Below are 21038 nucleotides of genomic sequence, written 5' to 3'. Positions count from 1 at the left end.
GAATTCAATAATGGGAATTAATAGGAGGAAAGTGGGCGGGGGCAAGTCCACGCGGACTGCCTAGATGTCCGGTGCGGCGGGGGATGCTACGCGGAGCCCACGCGCAAAGTGCTCCGGTGCGCAAGTTGGGCAGCGCTTGCCTGGAGAAGAGCTGTTGCCGCCGCCGCCCAGCTGAACATCCGCCCTGCGCGTGAAAGTTTCCGAAAGCGGATCTGGAAAGGGAGCAGCCCAGGGCGACCTTTAGCCAGAGCGCCAACCTGCGCTCGCCCCACCCCAAGGCGGCGGGCGCTCCGCTCCCTGTCCGCGCTGACCTTCCCCCCTTCGGCGGGGATTAGAAGGCGCTCAGGCGGCGTTTAAAGGAGCAGGACGCTCTGGGGAGCTGGCGACGCTTAGTGCGGAGCGGCGGGCAGCGCGGTGACACCCCCCTTCTTTAGCAGGGGGGCCCAACTTGAATAAAATATGAGGGGGGTAGGTAAGCCCCGCCCTGCATAATCGATCACAAGACGCTGCGCACGCACACCATTTCGATGGCAATGCCCATCAACTGAGGGGGAGGACTGGCCCCCTCAAATATTTCATTGCCTGCTGTTCTCAAAGCAAGGGAGCCCCCCCCCCAGCCTTACAGTGTGGGAGAAACTGTTTGCTAGCCCTACCTGGGCACCAGGATCTGGGCTGCTTTCAGTCAATGGCATTTGGTGGTGTAGTTCATGGGTTAAAATTAATTAGCTGTGAGCTGGAATTACTTTTTTTGTGTTGTTTTTTTTTTTTTGTCCAAATTTCATTTCTCCATGAATAGCCATAGGTGAACCAGCATTAATACTATTTGCCAGCTACAATGCGTGTGGGAATGCTGCTGCTTGCCAACCTTACAAGATAATAATAATAATAATTTATTATTTATACCCCGCCCATCTGGCTGGGCCTCCCCAGCCACTCTGGGCGGCTTCCATAAAAACCAAAAATACAATAAAATATCACACGTTAAAAACTTCCCTGAACAGGGCTGCCTTAAGATGTCTCCTGAATGTCAGGTAGTTGTTTATCGCCTTGACATCTGCTGGAAGGGTGTTCCACAGGGCGGGCGCCACTACCGAGAAGGCCCTCTGCCTGGTTCCCTGTAGCTTTGCTTCTCGCAGTGAGGGAACCGCCAGAAGGCCCTCGGCGCTGGACCTCAGCGTCCGGGCAGACTGATGGGGGTGGAGACGCTCCTTCAGGTATACTGGACCGAGGCCGTTTAGGGCTTTAAAGGTCAGCACCAACACTTTGAATTGTGCTCGGAAACGTACTGGGAGCCAATGCAGGTCTTTCAAGACCGGTGTTATATGGTCTCGGCGGCCGCTCCCAGTCACCAGTCTAGCTGCCGCATTCTGGATTAGTTGTAGTTTCCGAGTCACCTTCAAAGGTAGCCCCACGTAGAGTGCATTGCAGTAGTCCAAGCGGGAGATAACCAGAGCATGCACCACTCTGGCGAGACAGTCCGCAGGCAGATAGGGTCTCAGCCTACGTACCAGATGGAGCTGGTAAACAGCTGCCCTGGACACAGATTTGACCTGTGCCTCCATGGACAGCTGTGAGTCCAAAATGACTCCCAGGCTGCGCACCTGGTCCTTCAGGGGCACAGTTACCCCATTCAGGACCAGGGAATCCTCCACACCTGCCCGCCTCCTGTCCCCCAAAAACAGTACTTCTGTCTTGTCAGGATTCAACCTCAATCTGTTAGCCGCCATCCATCCTCCAACCGCCTCCAGACACTCACACAGGACCTTCACCGCCTTCACTGGTTCTGATTTAAAAGAGAGGTAGAGCTGGGTATCATCCCAAACCAGCCCAAACCTCCTGATGATCTCTCCCAGCGGCCGCATGTAGATGTTGAAAAGCATGGGGGAGAGGACAGAACCCTGAGGCACCCCACAAGTGAGAGCCCAGGGGTCTGAACACTCATCCCCCACCACCACTTTCTGAACACGGCCTAGGAGGAAGGAGCGGAACCACTGTATAACAGTGCCCCCAGCTCCCAGCCCCCCAAGACGGTCCAGAAGGATGCTATGGTCGATGGTATCGAACGCCGCTGAGAGATCCAGCAGAACTAGGAAACAGCTCTCACCTTTGTCCCTAGCCCGCCGGAGATCATCAACCAGTGCGACCAAGGCAGTTTCAGTCCCATGATGAGGCCTGAATCCCGACTGGAAGGGATCCAAATGGTCCGCTTCTTCCAGGCGTGCCTGGAGTTGTTCGGCAACCGCTCGCTCAATCACCTTGCCCAAGAATGGAAGATTTGAGACTGGGCGATAATTGGCCATCGTGGCCGCATCTAAAGATGGTTTTTTAAGAAGCGGTTTAATAACCGCCTCTTTCAGCGGGTCTGGGAAGGTTCCCTCACGGAGGGAAGCATTCACCACCCCACGAAGCCCATCGCCCAGTCCTTCCCGGCTAGCTTTTATAAGCCAGGATGGGCAAGGATCCAGGAGACAGGTGGTTGGTTTCACTCGTCCAAGCAGCCTGTCCACATCCTCGGAGGTAACAGATTGGAATTGATCCCACTCAACTTGACTAGACAGAACTCTTGCACTCTCCCGCCCCGGCCCTGCTCCCACGGTGGAGTCTACTTCTTCCCGAATCTGAGCGATTTTATCTGCAAAGAACTTTGCGAAATCATTGCAGGAGAACATGTGGCCCGTACTGGGCCCCGATGTTGCAGGTGGTTCCGCTAAATTGTGAACCACCTGAAAAAGTCTCCTGCTGCTGTTTTCTGCAGATGCAATAGAGGCGGTGAAGAAATTCTTCTTCGCCGTCGCTATCGCCACTTGGTAGGCTCGACGTTGAGCTCTAACCTGTGTCCGGTCAGATTCGGAATGAGTTATCCGCCACCGGCGCTCTAGCCGTCTCAACGATTGTTTCATTGCCCTCAGATCCGTGGAAAACCACGGGGCTGTCCGGGCTCCATGCAATCGGAGAGGGCGCTTCGGAGCCAAACAGTCAATAGCCCTGGTTAACTCCACATTCCAGCGGGCCACCAGGGAATCAGCTGAAAGGCCATCAACATGGGATAAAGCATCCCCTACCACTCTCTGGAAACCATTTGGATCCATTAAGTGGCGGGGGCGGACCATCCGAATTGGTCCCACCTCCCTGCAGAGGGGATGGGTCGCAGAGAAGTCCAGTTGCACCAGGAAGTGATCTGACCATGGCACTTCTTTCGTTTCGCTTTTACTTAGTGTCAGATCACCAACATCCATAGAGGTAAACACCAGGTCCAAGGCATGTCCACGGCTATGGGTTGGGCCAGACTTATTCAGGGACAGCCCCATGGAGGCCATGCTTTCCACGAAGTCCCGAGCGGCCCCTTGTAAGGTCGTGTCGGCATGGATGTTAAAATCCCCTAGGACGACCAAGCTAGGTGTCTCCAGGAGAACATCCGCCACGACCTGAAGCAGCTCGGGCAGGGAATCCTTGGCGCAGCGGGGAGGTCGGTACACCAAAAGGAATCCTGTACTGCCCCTATTGCCCAACTTCCAGAACATGCACTCAGAAAACTGGGTCTTCCCAATAGGACGCCTGGTGCAAACTAATGACTTCCTAAAAATCACTGCAACCCCCCCTCCCCGCCCACATGACCTGGGTTGCTGTGCGTAAGAGAAACCTGGTGGACAAGCAGTGGCAAGGACAGGCCCATCTGCTTCATCCAGCCAAGTCTCTGTTACACATGCCAGGTCAAATCCTCCATCCATGATCAAGTCATGGATGGCAGTGGTCTTATGAATCATTGACCTGGCATTGCACAGCAGCACCTTCAGGTCATGTGGGTATCCCTTGCTGATTCTAGTATCCATCCGGTCAGGACCAGACCCGGAGGCAGGGATAGTCCTCAGACAACGACTAAACCTGCCTCCTCTGTAATGACATGGTCTGGTCTTAGCGTAACTCCTCCTCCTACCCGTGATCACTGAGATCGGTTGTCCCAGTGCATCCCCCCCTGTGGAACATGCCCCAGCCATTTTGTGGGCTGGGGCCCACTCCCCGGCAGCCCTGACCCCTCCCCCTAAAAACAAAATAACACCTTAAACAAACAAACAAAACCAATAAAACAATACAAACAAAAAATGTAAAAATTACAAAAACATCAAAATAAAAAATAATAATTCCCCAAGCCCAACCAAACATCCATCCCACCCCCACCCCCCACATACAAAAAATCCAAAGAAAATTTTTAAAAACATTTTAAAAACACTCTGTGCCTCTCCGGCAGTAACAACTGTCCTAGTGAGGCCTGTCAGGCCCCGCCCTGGGCCAGGTGGTAAGTGGCAGGGAGGAGCAGGGCCCTCAGGCACTCACTCAGGGGAGTCCTCCTGGGCAGCAGGCAGCAAGCAGCACACAGTCCTTATGAGGCCCCAGGCCCCGCCCCAGGCCAGATGGTAAGTGGCAAGAGCAGGGCCCTCCAGCACTCACTCAGGGGAGTCCTCCTGGGCAGCAGGCAGCAAGCAGCACACAGTCCTTATGAGGCCCCAGGCCCCGCCCCAGGCCAGATGGTAAGTGGCAAGAGCAGGGCCCTCCAGCACTCACTCAGGGGAGTCCTCCTGGGCAGCAGGCAGCAAGCAGCACACAGTCCTTATGAGGCCCCAGGCCCCGCCCCAGGCCAGATGGTAAGTGGCAAGAGCAGGGCCCTCCAGCACTCACTCAGGGGAGTCCTCCTGGGCAGCAGGCAGCAAGCAGCACACAGTCCTTATGAGGCCCCAGGCCCCGCCCCAGGCCAGATGGTAAGTGGCAAGAGCAGGGCCCTCAAGCACTCACTCAGGGGAGTCCTCCTGGGCAAGATCGTTGTGTGTATTTCTGGGATCGTTTGTCTGAAGCGTTTTGAGCACTTTCGGGAAAGCATTGCATAGCTGCTGAGGCTGCAATCCTGCGGTACATGCAGATGGAAGTAACTGTCCTACAGTCCTGAGAAAACACACACAGGACTGGGCTGCATATATTACTGTATCTCTTCCCTTCCTTCTGCATAGTTTTTATGTCCACACAGATGGCAGCACACCAGGCTCGTGGAAACTAGTTGAACCAGAACAAATGTCAGCCGGGTTTTCTGCGGATTGACATTCGCCCTGATTCAGCAGTAAACAGCAGGGGGGTTTTCCGGGGACAGTGGTGGGACAAAAGAAAATTCTCTTAGTCGTGTACCTAGAAATCATGTGACAAACAGAAGTGTGGATGAGCCCTAAAACTTGCAAACGTTAGTAAAGCAGAGGCAGTAGCAGTACCTAATTTTTATTTACTTAATTTGATGGTGCCTCACAGGTCCTAACCAAGACCAGGGCTGTGCACACAGACCAGTGCAAGTAAATAAATAGGTACTGCTGCGGTGGGAAGGTAAACAGCGTTTCCATGCGCTCTGGTTTCTGTCACAGTGTTCCGTTGCGCCAGAAGCAGTTCAGTCATGCTGGCCACATGACCTGGAAAGCTGTCTGTGGGCAAATGCCAACCATCCAGGGGTCCTTTCCTATTTACCTTTTACCTATACATGATGTTAGCCACAATTCATCTCACCTCCTATTGTTTATTTCATGTAAGAGCTATTTCATGTGGTTTATGTGCTTTTCCCCAAATGGAGAAAAAGAACGACTTAGCTGCCTTTTAAGCTGGCATTGTGTTCACTGCCTATGTTAGAATTCTCAGTCTTCCAGGGAACACAGTGCCAGCTCTGTTTGCCAAGAGGGAATAAGATCAAGCATACAGCAGTGGCCTTGACTCAAGGAAACCGTGCCTGTTTGCCGAGACCACACCAAGCACACACGGGGTACTTTATCTGCTCCTTCGGCATACAATCTTCACTGCCAGCCACTTGGGAGTTTCCTTTTCTGCCTTAATTAAGCAAGCTGTACAGCGGTGGAACTGTCAGTGACCCAGTTCCCAGAGGCTCCCCCTCTGTCCTCTTTTGTTAAACGGGTGGGCAGGAAGATCCTGGCAGCTGGGAATTGATGGAGACAAAGGAGCACTTATTCTCACTTTCCACTGCCCGCTGGAATCTGGGGTTGTTAATTGTCCCTGCTGGCCAGCAACATCAGGCTTTGTCTCTCTGCACTACAGGCCAAGCCCTCCTGCTCACAGAAGTAGAGGCATCCTTATATAACACATTTAGAACTGGGCAACGTTTGTCACCGCCAGCGGGCACGCTGGAAACATCACCAGGAAAAACAAACAAACAAACCCTGCAATCAATCTTCATATTTAATCGCATGCAATAAAAACTTCAATAATAACAATGTTTCACACATCTCTCTGCCTTCTCTTTTCTGAATAGCTTTCCTAGAATGGGCAGGGAAGCTATCATCAACAAGCTAAGTTGCTGGGGAAGCTAATAGTCTGAGTTTGGGGGAAGCAGCAAGGAAACCTTCACCCCAGAGACAGAATAAAGGACTATCACAGCTTTCCCCTGATTTAAGGGAGCTGTCGCTGTCTTTGTCACATCATCAGCCATTACACCAATCCCCATTCTCTAAAATCTATGTTTGAAATTAACATCTTGGGCTAGACTCTTAGGCACACTTATGTCAGATGTTAACCCCCCTGTGTCCAGTTGGAGCTGACTCCTGTGTTTAGGATTGCAGCCTTAATAAATGTGTCTGAGTTTGTTCATATGCATGCCACTCACCTCACACCGTCTTTTTCTCTCTTTCCCTCTCCTACATCTCTGTTATCATCCCTACTGTTTTTAAAATGTGCACACCATAAGTCAGGAACCTAACTTTTTTTTTTTGCTTATGTTATGCTGTAGAATAGAGCACCATGTAACTTGATGGCAAAATGAATGAATGTTTTGAACATCAAACTTTGTTCCATTTACATTCATGCCATGCAACACACCCAACCATAGCTGTCAACCTTCCCTGATTTGGTGGGAAACTCCCTTATCCCAGCGCCCGTGTCCTGCTGCTGTCCCTTATTGATGATGTCCTTTAAATTTCCCGGGTTTCATACTCGCCCGACTCAGGAGGGAAGCAGCGGCTTGGGGTCCTCCGCCGTGAGAGAGAGCGTGTGCAGGCGCCGTCGTCCTGGCGCAAGGAGTTCCATCGGCCCTTCCCCGCCTGAGAGAGGGGGGGAGGGAGGGAGACTCTAGCCCATGCCGCCCGTGAGCCCGGAGGTGGCAGCAGTGGTGGCAGCTGAAGAGGCGGCCTGAGGGAGGAGGAAGAGGAGGGGATGGGGAGGGATGCAGAAGGGTGGTGCTTCAGTGGCCGCCGCGGCGCCACAACCGCCTCATGCTGGATTGACAGCATCTGTCAATCCTACCAATGTATGTAACTCTTTACAAAATCCCTTATTTTGGCTGCTGGTCCCTTATTTTCAGATCTGTAAGTTGACAGCTATGCACACATGTAACCCAACACACATGTAAAGCACATTATCCCCCCCCCCAAGAATCCTGGGAAGTGTAGTTTCTCCTGCACAGAACTACAATTCCCAGCACCCTTAACAAGCTACAGTTCCCGGACTCTGAGGGAGGCCATGTGCTTTAAATTTGTGTTGGGAGTGCTTTAAATCTGTGGTGTGAATTTCCCTGCAAAACATTTCTCTTCTTATCCAGCAACTTTTGATTCTGCTTATAGCACCTGCCCTTCAGAGGTGGCTGACATATTCTTTGGATGCAGAGAGAGAGAAATAACCTCAGTTATTATTAGGGGGAGAAGGGGTGGGACGACGATGACATAAAGTCTGGAGAACAAACACTCAGTTTTATGGCTGCGCAAAGTAATCTTGCTCTTTTGTTCCAGGTGGCAGGGAAATAGGAGCCAAAGGAGATGAAACAGGCCTGCCTTGTACTCCATTCAGCATCCTTTTCACTCAGCTAATTATGTGTTCACTTCACTGACCCAACAGAAAGGCAGATTACCGAAGGAGCTCCCTCTGGCTAACTGCATATTGCCATGCTCTTTCTCTCAAATTCCCTGAAGGCTTCGTCCTTTTTACTTGAGGGAGAAGAGGGGGAAATCCCCCGAGATGCAGAAATAAAAATTGGTGGTTGTGCTCATCTATTAGCATAAAGGTTCAGGCTCATGCCTCTCTGGGACAAATTTTGAAGGACCTCTGTGGTTTTCCCCATCCCTACCCATAACACACTGCCCAGGCATGCCTCCCAGGGAGGTCACTTTGGTGCTCCTAATGCATCAGTTTGGCTTCAACCACGGAGGCACACTCCATTGTCTCTTGAGAGGGATGCCAGCAGCAACCACCCAACCCCAATGGGAAATAGCTTCTGCATTCCCCCAAAGGAGGAAATGCCACACACACACTTGCATGAGCTAATGTATGCACATAGATGGACATTTAGAAATAATTGCCACAATTCAAATAGAAATACAGCTCCTCTCATCATAGCCAAAAGTATGAAAGACCTACAATGGCTCCCAGTACATTTCTGAGCACAATTCAAAGTGTTGGTGCTGACCTTTAAAGCCCTAAATGGCCTTGGCCCAGGATACCTGAAGGAGTGTCTCCACCCCCATCATTCAGCCCGGACACTGAGGTCCAGCACTGAGGGCCTTCTGGTGGTTCCCTCCCTGCGAGAAGTGAGGTTACAGGGAACAAGGCAGAGGGCCTTCTTGGTAGTGGCACCCACCATGTGGAATGCCCTCCCACCAGATGTCAAAGAGAAAAACAACTACCAGACTTTTAGAAGACATCTGAAGGCAGCCCTCTTTAGGGAAGTTTTTAATGACTGATGTTTCAATGTATTTTTAACCTTTTGTTGGAAGCCGCCCAGAGTGGCTGGGGAAACCCAGCCAGATGGGAGGAGTAGAAATATGTTGTTGTTGCTGCTGCTGTTGCTGTTGTTGTTGTTGTTGTTGTTGTTGTTGTTGTTGTTTGTAGCAAAGTGACATGTTTGCCTGCTGAGTTGCTAACTATGGATGGACTCTGCCCTCCTTTCTGATGCAGGGAAAGAGCCTTGCATGAGAAAGGTTCAGTCTCCAGGTAGACTTGGGAGAGACTCTTGGTCGGAAACCCCGAAGAAGCTACTGCAAACCCACTGTAGACAATGCTGAGCTAGATGGGCTAATAGCCTGACTCACTATAAGGCAGCTTCCTATGTTCTTGATTTTCAAACTCGGCCCTGGAACAACAGGCCTTCAAGCAGAGGAGTGTCTTCTGCAAATTGGATGTTTAATAACTGAGGAGCTCAAGAGGCCAAATGTCTGCTGGAGAAAGGGAGGTCTTTACAGGGTGATAGCCAGGCACCAAAGAGGGAATGAGGTGAGTCTTCCTAAGGCAAGGGCGGGACAATACTGTATTGGACTACCAGAGGGTCCAACCCGGCCCATTTTACCAAAACCACACCTTCCTGCCAATCAACTGAAGTCACTCCAATGAGCAGGTGATACCGACTGATGGGCAAGGTTCCATTCTCTCTTGGCTGTGTCCCCCAGTTCCCTGCTAAGAACTGACACACAAAGGCAAAGCAGCCAGATTTAAACCCCTGCTCATCAACAGAGTTCAATCCTGCTTGGTGCAGTTTCACTGGTTACTATCTTCTGCCACTTGTGTGGCTTAATTTTAACAGGTGGGTGGGGAGAAAGATCTGGCCTGGAAGGCCAAATTGGTTCACCGCCATCCTCAAGGCAATAATTTCCAAAGCTTAGGTGTGGCTGCAGAAAAGACTGCTCCTACATCACCAACCAAACACAACTCATGTGGGGCTCCGTGGACTAACTCTTATCCCTTGCCAAACTACAGACAATGAAGAAAAGACTAAAACTTCCATCTTCCCTGACCATTGGCCCTGCTGGCTGGGCTGATGGGAGTTGCAACCCAACATCTGGAGGACCACAAGTCCCCCCTCCCCAGTTCTGCTTTTGGAGATGTTGACCCACCCACCCACCATTCCTATCTCAATATGGCCCCCTGAGGAAACAAACTGCCAACTAGGGCAACTGAGCAAGGACTAGCCTATCATCAGTTCTTGCCAAGGGGCTGGGGAAGCTGTAGGGGTCAAGGCAGCTGGTTGCCACTGTCGTCTTTACAGAACTATTTTAAGAACAAGGATACAGTATCCTCAGGTTTGTACAGCTGGGCTGACACACTGACAGTTTCATTCTTAGGATCGAAAGCCACAAGATGCCTCATCTGGGAAGAAGAGATTTATTCGTGTAACTGTATAGGGTAAATCAAGCACCATCTCCCATCAGGATTCCATACTGTTACACGCCTTGCAAAACATCTTTGACCTTTTCAAGAGCCACACATTGTGGGCTCATTAACCCAGGGTCGACTTCATTAGTTGCAAACACAGCAGTAACATCAGTATCATAAAGTTTTGTCCATATATTTCTTTAGTTTTGCTCTCTCATTTGCTCTTGGATTTGATCTGATTTTTTGTATGTGCTATTGTCATTTTAACCTGTTTCTATATTTATAATTTGTGTGTGTGGTTGTTTTAACAGTATATGTTATTATACTGTAAATGGGAAGCTCCTTATATATGAAATTAATAACTTAATGCACTCCAGGGACTCGGCAGGTTGTGGCTGGTCTTGGGTGAAAAGGGTGGGAGAAAATTACTGGCTTCCACTGGAATCAATGGAGGGCGAGAATTTCCAATTGGAAACTGGAACAAGTCCAAATTGGCCGATTTATTTTTAGACAAAAAGAAAAACACACAAAATGCACTTGGAAGATGCATTGTCAACTCTCTCGCTTTATTCCCCAGCGATGAAAGCAAAGGATCACCCTTTTGATTTAGAGGTAGATACAGCTCTTAAAGCCTCTAAGGTTTTGGTTTGGTTCTTTGGGAAATATTTTCCAGTGCAAGAAAATGCTTCTGCAAAAGCCAGCAACAACATTTTAAAAATAGCTCCCATACCATAGGACAGACATTGGGGTTGGATTCAGATGCAACACCAAACTATGGGAGTCTGCAGCTCCCCATCAGCACTGACCCTCGGCCATGTTCTCTAATCCTCGAGCCACCACTGATTAAATGTTCAAGCAAATACATTTAAACCCACAGCATTGTGCTTGCATTTTACACTGAGCTACTTTTGCAGTTGGGACGCGGGTGGCGCTGTGGGTTAAACCACAGAGCCTAGGACTTGCTGATCAGAAGGTCAGCAGTTCAAATCCCTGCGACGGGGCCGGTCCCTGCTCCTGCCAACCTAGCAGTTCGAAAGCACATCAAAGTGCAAGTAGATAAATAGGTACCGCTCCGGCGGGAAGGTAAACGGCGTTTCCGTGTGCTGCTCTGGTTCGCCAGAAGCGGCTTAGTCATGCTGGCCACATGACCCGGAAGCTGCATGCCGGCTCCCTCGGCCAATAAAGCGAGATGAGCGTCGCAACCCCAGAGTCGGCCACAACTGGACCTAATGGTCAGGGGTCTCTTTACCTTTACCTCCTGCAGTTAATGCCACATTGTCACAATATTGTTAGCTGAAGTTGTTCAGGTAAATAAAACTGTTGTATTTTTCAGAACGTAAGAGGAGCCTGCTGGATCAGGCCAATGGGCTTGTCTAGTCCAGAATCCTGTTCTCACAGTTGCCAACCAGATCCCTGTAGGAAATCCGCAGGTAGGAGTCATGCATAAGAGCATTCTTGCCTCCTGTGGTTTCCAGCAACAGGTCTTCATAAGCATGATGGCATCCATCATCATGGCTAGTAGCCCTTTCCTCCATGAATTTGTCTAATCCTCTTTTAAAGCCTCTTCTAGGCTGGCGACCATCGCTGCCTCCTGGGGCAACAAGTTCCATAGTTTAACTATGTTCTGCATGAAGAAGTCCTCTATCCTCTTTCCTGAATCTTCCAACATTCACCTATCCATGAGTTCTATCGATATCAGAGGGAGGGGAAAAAATTATCCACACCACACAGGTTTCTTTGATAACGATAGCCATATTCACTCAGTACTGTCTGGTAGATTAGAACCTTAAAGAAAAAACAGAGGGAAAATGTCAGTGACAAATGGGGTCACTAGACTTTAAATAATTGCACTCCAAAAGAACAGGGGACTTTTAAATAACATGTTAAATGAGCAAGAGTAATGGGCATTGCAGCCCCTCTGAATGGCAGTCATTCCTCCTTGTTATCTCTGCAGATAATTGGGAAGAGAGAGGGAAATCCCTTCGCCAATTCTCAGGTTGCGTTGGCCAAGTGAAAAGAAAGTCAGAGGTGAAGTTAGGGAGGAATATAAGAAGCTGCCTTATACAGGAAACCCCAATTTGTGTGGGGGTTGTGCTCCTGCCCCCCCCCCCGTGTGTGTCAACAGAGCAGGCACAAGCCCACCCTGCCTCGTTATGTTCCACCCCCGTTCTGCCCTCTTTCTGGTCCAAAACAACCCACACATCAGTAGTCATGCATCAACTGAATGCTCTCAAAATGGTTGCGGCCTGGACTACTGCTCCATCTAGCTCAATATTATCTGAGCTGACTCACAGCAGCTCAGCTCTCCAGGGATTAAAAGACAGAAGTCTTCTCAGCTCTACTTGAAGATGCCAGAGGTGGAACCTGGGTCTTCTGGAGCCTTTCACAGTACATAGCCCACCGGCTCACAACTATTGACATTTCAAGGTGAAACTGATCCTCAGCCAAACTCTGCTGGCAGGCTTGTGCTGAACTTTGTTAGATTGTGGCTAGAGAGTTCAGAAATTTGGGGCTTGTGATGACCATACAGTGGGACAGGGAGCTGGGAACAAACGTCCAGTGGTAGACTAGGAAAACGTTGAAGTGCGGGAATTCACAGGGGACTCAGCTAGAATGGTAAAGACAAAGCGCTTTATATGTGTTGTATATGCAACACTACAACACCAGATGGGCCTGTGGAGTCCCATCTTTCCCTACCGGATTTCCCTGTATGAGTTTACAACACGTTCAATTGAAACACTTCTTTGATGTGTCTAGATCCAGCCTGAGACAGTCCCTATAGCCATGTCCCCAAGGAGATTCCAAAAATTCAGACAATTGTGTTGATCCATGATTGCACACACAAACACCACACATCCAAAGGAGGAGCAGTACATACAATAATACACATGAACCTATCCAATCCTGACATCTTCAGTGTTGCCCTCCCTCAGTGTTGCCAACCCATCAGCTGACATCACAAGTGGCATCAATTACAGATCTTGCAAGGAAAACATTCCTTGTTTGCTTCTTGCACAGCACCAAGTGCTGGACAGGAAACTATCAGAATATGCCCAAGGTTGATTCCTTCCCCCCAGCACAGAGCTTCTGTTGCTCCTTCTTGATTCCAACGCCCACAACTCAAGGAAGACGTATGTTCAGGTGGGGTCTGGGAAAACAGCAGCAAAGGAAACAGGCATGACAGTTTTTGAAGCCCAACAAATGCAGGAAATCCCTCCCAATTAGGAGCACTTTGGTAATGTGCTTTTTTTGTTTTGCTACAGCTCTCCCAAAGACTTTTTAACTAAGCTCTTCATCAGCCTTCCTATGCTGGGAAATTTGAACGCCCAGTGATTATTGTAACGAAACAAAGCCTGGGAGTTTGCTCCCCTGGAGATTTCCTCCCCTGCTCGCTTTGGGCTCCAAGAATAACTGTGTTCCAAGCAAGATGACAAGAAGATTATATGGGGGCTGCAGAGAGGCCAGGTTCAGCCATTGTCCCAGGGAAAAGCCCTTCCCTTACGTGGTCTTTTCTTGATTGTTGACGTTATTGCCGTCCCAGTTTCTTCTTCTTCTCTTTATGCAGAAACGAAACCCAGGTTCTGCTCTGCATTTAATATTGACATCAATACTGGGCTAAAAGGGCAGGAAGCCCTATAATTAACCATCCTGGGGAGTCCCATATCACTGTGAGTTAAGGGCGGAGAGCCTCAGGCCTGGGTGAAATGCAACCCTTTAGGGGCTTCTGTCTGACCCTCAGGGCTTCCCCCAGCCCCAGCCCTTATTGGCCCCACTTTGCCCCATTCTCAGGTGTTTTTGCCTGGAATGTGTCCTTGAACTCTGAGGCCACATGCACACCCATCCCCAAAGAATCCTAGGAACTGGTTTGTTAAGGGTACTTGGAACAGAAGGTCTGGGAACGGGTAAACGACGGTTCTCGGGATTCTTCAGGAGCAGGGTAAATGTCCAACACAGTCCAACAATGCCTTTTGCTTGCCTGAATAGAAGATAGGTGTGGAACTGTGCATAGAAACCAGCCTATTATAAGGTAAAGCTAAAGGGACCCCTGACCATTAGGTCCAGTCGTGACCGACTCTGGGGTTGTGGCGCTCATCTCACTTTACTGGCCAAGGGAGCGGCGTACAGCTTCCAGGTCATGTGGCCAGCATGACTAAGTTGCTTCTGGTGAACCAGAGCAGCACACGGAAACGCCGTTTACCTTCCCGCTGGAGCGGTACCTATTTATCTACTTGCACTTTGACATGCTTTTGAACTGCTAGGTTGGCAGGAGCAGGGACCGAGCAACAGGAGCTCACCCTGTTGCGGGGATTTGAACGGCTGACCTTCTGATCGGCAAGTCCTAGGCTCTGTGGTTTAACCCACAGCGCCACCCACGTCCCTTAGTCTATTATACAAACAGTTAAAATTTACATTCATTGTTCCGCCCACTTTTTGCCTCTGGCCCCATCTAGCTCTGGCAAGCAGCCTCCAAATGCTTGCTCAGAAGGGAACAAGGCCTTCAGGCTGCAAAAAGGTTTCCACACCCCTGATCCATATATTGTTAGACTCTGAACTCCAAGCAGCCTCTGCCAGCATGGTCACCAGCCAAAGACAGCTGGAGATGTGGTTCAACGTTTGGAGGTCTGCAGGTTCTCTATCCCTGCCATAAATAATATGAGCCAATTTATTCTTGACACCAAACTTGGCTGGTCCTCAGCCAGAGAAAAGAAGGTTGTACCCATCCTGTTTCGTCTCCAAGACTCTTGTCTCTGACTCACTGGGGTGCTTTCATCTCTGGCAAGAGAGGACCATGAATCACCTTTCCCATCAGTCTCACCCCAGCCTCCCGTGTCCATTTCTTGACTTCTCAGCCTTGCTTGCAAGTAGCAGGCCTTTATACATGAGTAGGTTCATGGGAAGTGATTGATAGGAGACTCCGGCTTGCTGCTGTCACCATTATATGACGCTTCTTCTGCAGCAACGCTTTCCCTTCAAAATAAAAAAAAATCCTTCCAGTAGCGCCTTAGAGACCAACTAAGTTTGTTATTGGTATGAGCTTTCATGTGCGTGCACGCTTCTTCAGATACACTTCTTCTTATCATACCAATAACAAACTTAGTTGGTCTCTAAGGTGCTACTAGGGACGCTGGTGGCGCTGTGGGTTAAACCACAGAGCCTAGGACTTGCCGATCAGAAGGTCGGTGGTTCAAATCCCCGCAACAGGGTGAGCTCCCGTTGCTCGGTGCCTGCTCCTGCCAACCTAGCAGTTCAAAAGCGCATCAAAGTGCAAGTAGATAAATACCTCCAGCGGGAAGGTAAATAGCGTTTCTGTGTGCTGCTCTGGTTCGCCAGAAGCGGCTTAGTCATGCTGGCCACATGACCCAGAAGCTGTACACCGGCTCCCTCGGCCTATAGAGTGAGATGAGCGCCGCAACCCCAGAGTCAGTCACAACTGGACCTAATGGTCAGGGGTCCCTTTACCTTTACGATGCTATTGGAAGGATTTTTTTATTTTGTTTCTCCTACGGCGGACCAACACGGCTACCCACTTGTTTCTTTTTTTAAAAAAAATGATATTTATTGAAAATTTAAAATTACAGAGGAGAAAAAGAAAAAAAAGAAAGGAAAAAGGAAAAAAGATAGACAAAAAAAGGAATTCAACAATACAAGTCAATAAAAAGAAAAAAGGGAAAAAACAAAGCACACAATACATCAAAACCAAAAACAAAAGCAGATAAAAAAATTTAAAAACCAAATCCAATATTCCCAAATCTTTATCTTTCATTAACTTGTTTCATCGACGTCCTCACACCTCCCTTTTTTGTATTCTAGTTATTAATTATCTCAGCGAATCCTTTCCATCTTTCACTATATTCTGTCATTATATTACCTTAATTTATTTTAACCTTATCTTACCATAAAAAGCCCTAAAGCTTAAAACTTAAAACTTATAACTTATTTATACATAATTCCTTAAAGCATTTCTACTAAAACCCAATAGTTTTATTCCAACATTTTTCCTAACACTCATTGATTTTACAAAAATTCTCTAAATGAATTTTTTAAACTTCATCCACCTTCTCTTCTTCCTGGTCTCGGGTTTTGTCAGTCCTTTCTATCCCTTCCATCTAGTCCACCAACCTGGTGACCTTCTATCCGAGGCTCTTAAGTCTTTTCCATGTCCCTTCTGCAGGTCTTCTTCATGTTTATACCTGCACTTTACTTTGTCTTCTGCTGATCTTATTCTTAATTTCCTTCCTTTCTCACTGAGGGGTAGATCTCAGGGAGACTCCAACTTGACAGTATCTTTATCCCTTCTCGACAGGTCAGCCCATTCTCCATAGTCAGCACTGAAATCCAAAAGATATTTGAAGGCATATTTCAAAGTCCCTCCAAGGTTAAGGGCCCCCACAACTCCAAACTCCCCCTGGCCCAAAACCAGATCCCAAAAGTCAAAACATCCCTGCATAGGGGGATCTATCCAACTTCCCATCTCCAAACCAAACAGTACTCCATCTCTCCAAATCTGACTTTTTCCAGGTTCAGTCGTCAGAAACAACAACTTATGTTCCTGCAAGGCCTCAACTCTCTCCATTTCTGTTACTTGAGGTTCAGCAACAACCTCCTCCTTTGTCTTCTGCACAACTTGCTCCATTTCTGTTACTTGAGGTTCAGCAACAACCTCCTCCTTTGTCTCCTGCACAACTTGCCCTGTCAAAGCAAATTCCTGGATTGGTTCCTGCGTGGTTTCTATATAGGTATTCACTGTTTGTCCAAAATTGCTAACTGCAACAGTCATCAAATCCATCTTCTCATGTAGCTGTTCCAGTAAAGTGCTTGTCTTGCAAAAAGCAAGCACTAAAACTTCTTCTGGGCACATTCTTATTCAAGGTCAAATGTCTGGTTCTCACAATCTTTAATCTCCACAACTGTAGAATTCCCCAGATTGACTCCAGCAACAGTTTCACAAGCTCCCTCTAGAGGAAACAATTTCTGTTTGTATCCGTCTTTTTTAAAAGCAGATCCAGCAACAAAATTCCTTTCGTTTTTCAGATATTTTGTTCCTTTTAAGTGCAAAATGAAACATTGGAATCAATATGTTTCTCTTTTTTAACCATCTGTCAAAAAACGTTTTATTCACAGTCAATGAACTTCCCCAAAGCGTCTGTCTCTGACACCCCGTTCCCAGGTTCAAGACGGTGGAAATTTATCTTTCTTTACTCTCTCTCCTGCAGGTTTAAACAGTCTAAGATTTCCCCCCTCTTCTCCTGCTTCCAAGGGGGGTTTGGTAGTTTTAACTGATGGAAATTTAGTCCTTTACAAACGACTTTCCAGACTTTAGTTTGCAGTATCTTTGCTTCAATCTATTTACAAAAGTGGAAGGCGGACTTCCTGTTTAGACCTTCCCGCTTCGGTGCCAAATTAAGATGTTTCATAGTCCAATTTTCCGTTCTACTCATGGGTAGTTGTTTAAAGTCCAATTGTCCACAGGAAAAAGTCAGCGCTCTCCGGCAACAGCAATGCAGCTTCACTCCGTGAAAAGAGCAGTCGATTTGAAGCAACGCGCCGCTCACCCTACGTCGCTCTGGATCCCCGAAACTGGGTTTCCCCGCGAGTAGGGGAGGCGCAAAAGGTGCCAGCCGAATCCCACATCCACAGGCTTCTCTCGCCTGTGGTTTTTAGTGGGTCTCCGCCTCGCCGTGGCGGTCCAGACCCTAGTTTCACGAAGCGGATTCCTCCCGGTCAGAGGAAATCCGCCATTGCCGGAGGCGCTAACCCGGAAGTCCCCCCCCCCTCAAGACTACCCACTTGTTTCTTTCCCTTCAGTCTCCCATTTTCTTCCATGGACCCGAGCATGGACCCAGTTCCTGCCTCTGGGGCTCTGGTAAGGTGGGGCCACTCTTTGAACTCCTGTAATAAGTACACTTCCCACACTCTTGGTCACACAGTGTTGTGACCAAGATACAGAATGAATATTCATGTAAGAGCAGGTTTGAATTATTTTTGGAGGAAGTCACCGAGGTCATCAGTGGGGAGCTGGTTCAACCCTTACCTCCAAGAGTAATCCTAAAAGTACTACCACTTTGAGCAAATGGTTTTCATTCATTTTTTGTGGGGGGAGAAACACTACAGCATGTGAGACTATTGCAAAGCAGGCAAAAAAATTCCTCCACATCATCCCCCATGCGACTGTGCCAAGAGAAGGTTTTGAGGGAAGGGCTAAATGGGTCAGTGAAAGAGCACGTGCTTTTTATGCAAATATCCCAGGCTCAGTCCTCCAGCATCTTCATACATTTAGGACCTTGGAGGGCTGCTGCCAGCCAGTGGAGGCAAGACTCAGCTGCATGGGCCAATAGTCTGACTTGGCAGTCTATGTCATTGTAAACAAGATGTTCTCTGTTTGCACGCACGCACGCGCGCGCGCACACACACACACACACACACACACACACACATGTACATTAGGCACAAATCACAGGTCTTAAGTTACTAACCATCAGAAGGAACTTTCTGATGGCAAGAACTGTTCGGCAGTGGAACAGTGTCCCTTAAGAGGCTGTGGACTCCCCTTCCTTGGAGGTTTTTAAGCAGAGGTTGGATGGCCATCTGTCATGGACACTTTAGCTGAGATTCCTGCATTGCAGGGGGTTGGACTAGATGGCCCTCGGGGTCCCTTCCAACTCTACAATTTCATGATTCTCCAGTGTGGGTCATTTCATGTACCATTTTCAACCAACAGCAAAGCAAGCTATGATGAAAGAAGCTTGTCGTCCTTCATACACACACAGCTCATTTTCCAAAAGCTGATTAATTAAATTGACCAATCCTCGGGGGAGGGGGGGAAGGCTCCCACTGCTTTGGCTTCCTCTTCTCATTTATTCTTTGGCTTCTGCGGGATACAGTAGAGGTTAGGCTACAGCTGTGGTCAACTTTGCATAAGAACATCAGAATTGCCCAGGGAGTGTGTGCTTGCTAAGTAGGGCAATGAGGACAAATCTAGACTTGTTTTGAGGAATAGAGTTCAATGCATGTACATCCTGCGCAGACCAAAGTGAACCATCTGAGCATGACAAGTGATCTGCCATAATCCATGATGGGACCAACTCTCTCAGAGAGGGAGAGCTCAAAATGCAATAGCAAGGAAAGATCAAACTGAGGGAGGCAATACCTTTTACAGCGGGTGGCGCTGTGGGTTAAACCACAGAGCCTAGGACTTGCCGACCAGAAGGTCAGCGGTTTGAATCCCTGTGATGGGGTGAGCTCCCGTTGCTCGGTCCCTGCTCCTGCCAACCTAGCAGTTCGAAAGCAAAGTGCAAGCAGATAAATAGGCACTGCTCCGGCAGGAAGGTAAACAGCATTTCTGTGCACTGCTCTTGTTCGCCAGAAGCGGCTTAGTCATGCTGGCCACATGACCCGGAAGCTGTACGCTGGCTCCCTCAGCCAATAAAGTGACATGAGCGCCGCAACCCCAGAGTCGGCCACGACTGGACCTAATGGTCAGGGGTCCTTTACCTTTACAGTTTTTTTTGGGGGGGGAATCCTATGCAAATGAGGGCAATCCCATCATCCACCTTCCCTTCGTACTACTTAGAGCAAGCAGAATGCTTACACTGCCCCACACCAGGTAAGAGAGAGGGCCGGCAATGATGGCAGAAGTCCTGGCTTTATCCTCTTTTCCAGAGCTGTTAAAGAACTAATGCCATCTATGGATGGCAAACTGACAACCTAGAACCCTTTTTTAAAGAGAATTAAGCTGGGGGTTCAGGTCCATAAACAAAGATGGCAGCCAGGTCTAGGGCACTGGCAATCGTCACAAGCTACAGGTGCCCCAGGACTGGGAAGTAGTTCTAGAAAGGCAGGTGAGTGAAAGTGGCATGCAAGCAAAACCTCAAATGCATTGCAATTCAATATATTTGTACAGTGGTACCTCGGGTTACATATGCTTCAGGTTACAGACTCCACTAACCCAGAAATATTACCTCGGGTTAAGAACTTTGCTTCAAGATGAGAACAGAAATCGTGTAGCGGCGGCACAGCGACAGCAGGAGGCCCCATTAGCTAAAGTGGTTAAGAACAGTTTCAGGTTAAGAACAGACCTCCAGAATTAAGTTCTTAACCCAAGGTACCACTGTAATGCATTCGAGGCTATGCCTACATTCCAACACAACTGGTGGACACAAAAGCTGAACAATCCAAAAGCCATGTTGATAAGCACATCAGCACGGAGTAGAATGTTTCAACTGTGCAACATGGGCAGATCAAAGGGCAGTACATCCTGTCCTTGCCTAGAACAGCTGCAAAAATCTAACGAATCTGACTGATAACGTTGGGTGGGGTGGTTTTGGGTAACTCAAAACCATCAACAAAATTGAGGTGTCAGGAGCCCATCCTTCTTCACAGGAAAGAAAACAACTGGGTCCACAATCCTGTATAAACTTATGATGTGGGAGTAAGCTCCACTGAAATCAATGGGATTTACAGAACTGCAGCCGTAAGCATTTGATTGTATAATACTGTCATTTATTTCAAAGGGACTTTGTTGTGATGAACATTTATTGTGTTGTGTCAAAGGAACCTTTCCCTAAAATATTTGCAGATGGCAATAACCACTTCGGGTAACTCAGAACCTAAAGGTCCTTCAGAGTTCAGGCTAATGGACAAATTCTTTCTTCCAAGGCTACATGCCAAATAGGGAGTCTCCCCTCCCTCCCACTGGCCCCTTATTAATAAAAAGTAAGAACATTGTTTTTAAACTGTCCATGATCTATTGGTCAGATAATGAATGAATGAATCTTTATTTGCATCAGCCATCGGCCATAGCAATAAAACAACTATACAAAGAATAGAAATAAAAAGTCAATTATAATAAATAAATCTTAGGGTTTTCAATCAATAGTCAAATAGTGGATCTTATTCTGATTGCCCCAGCTAAAAACCTTGCAACC

The sequence above is a fragment of the Podarcis vaucheri genome (genome assembly GCF_965113315.1).
Source record: "Podarcis vaucheri genome assembly, chromosome: 6".
NCBI lineage: Eukaryota > Metazoa > Chordata > Lepidosauria > Squamata > Lacertidae > Podarcis > Podarcis vaucheri.
This window is presented reverse-complemented; position numbering follows the sequence as displayed.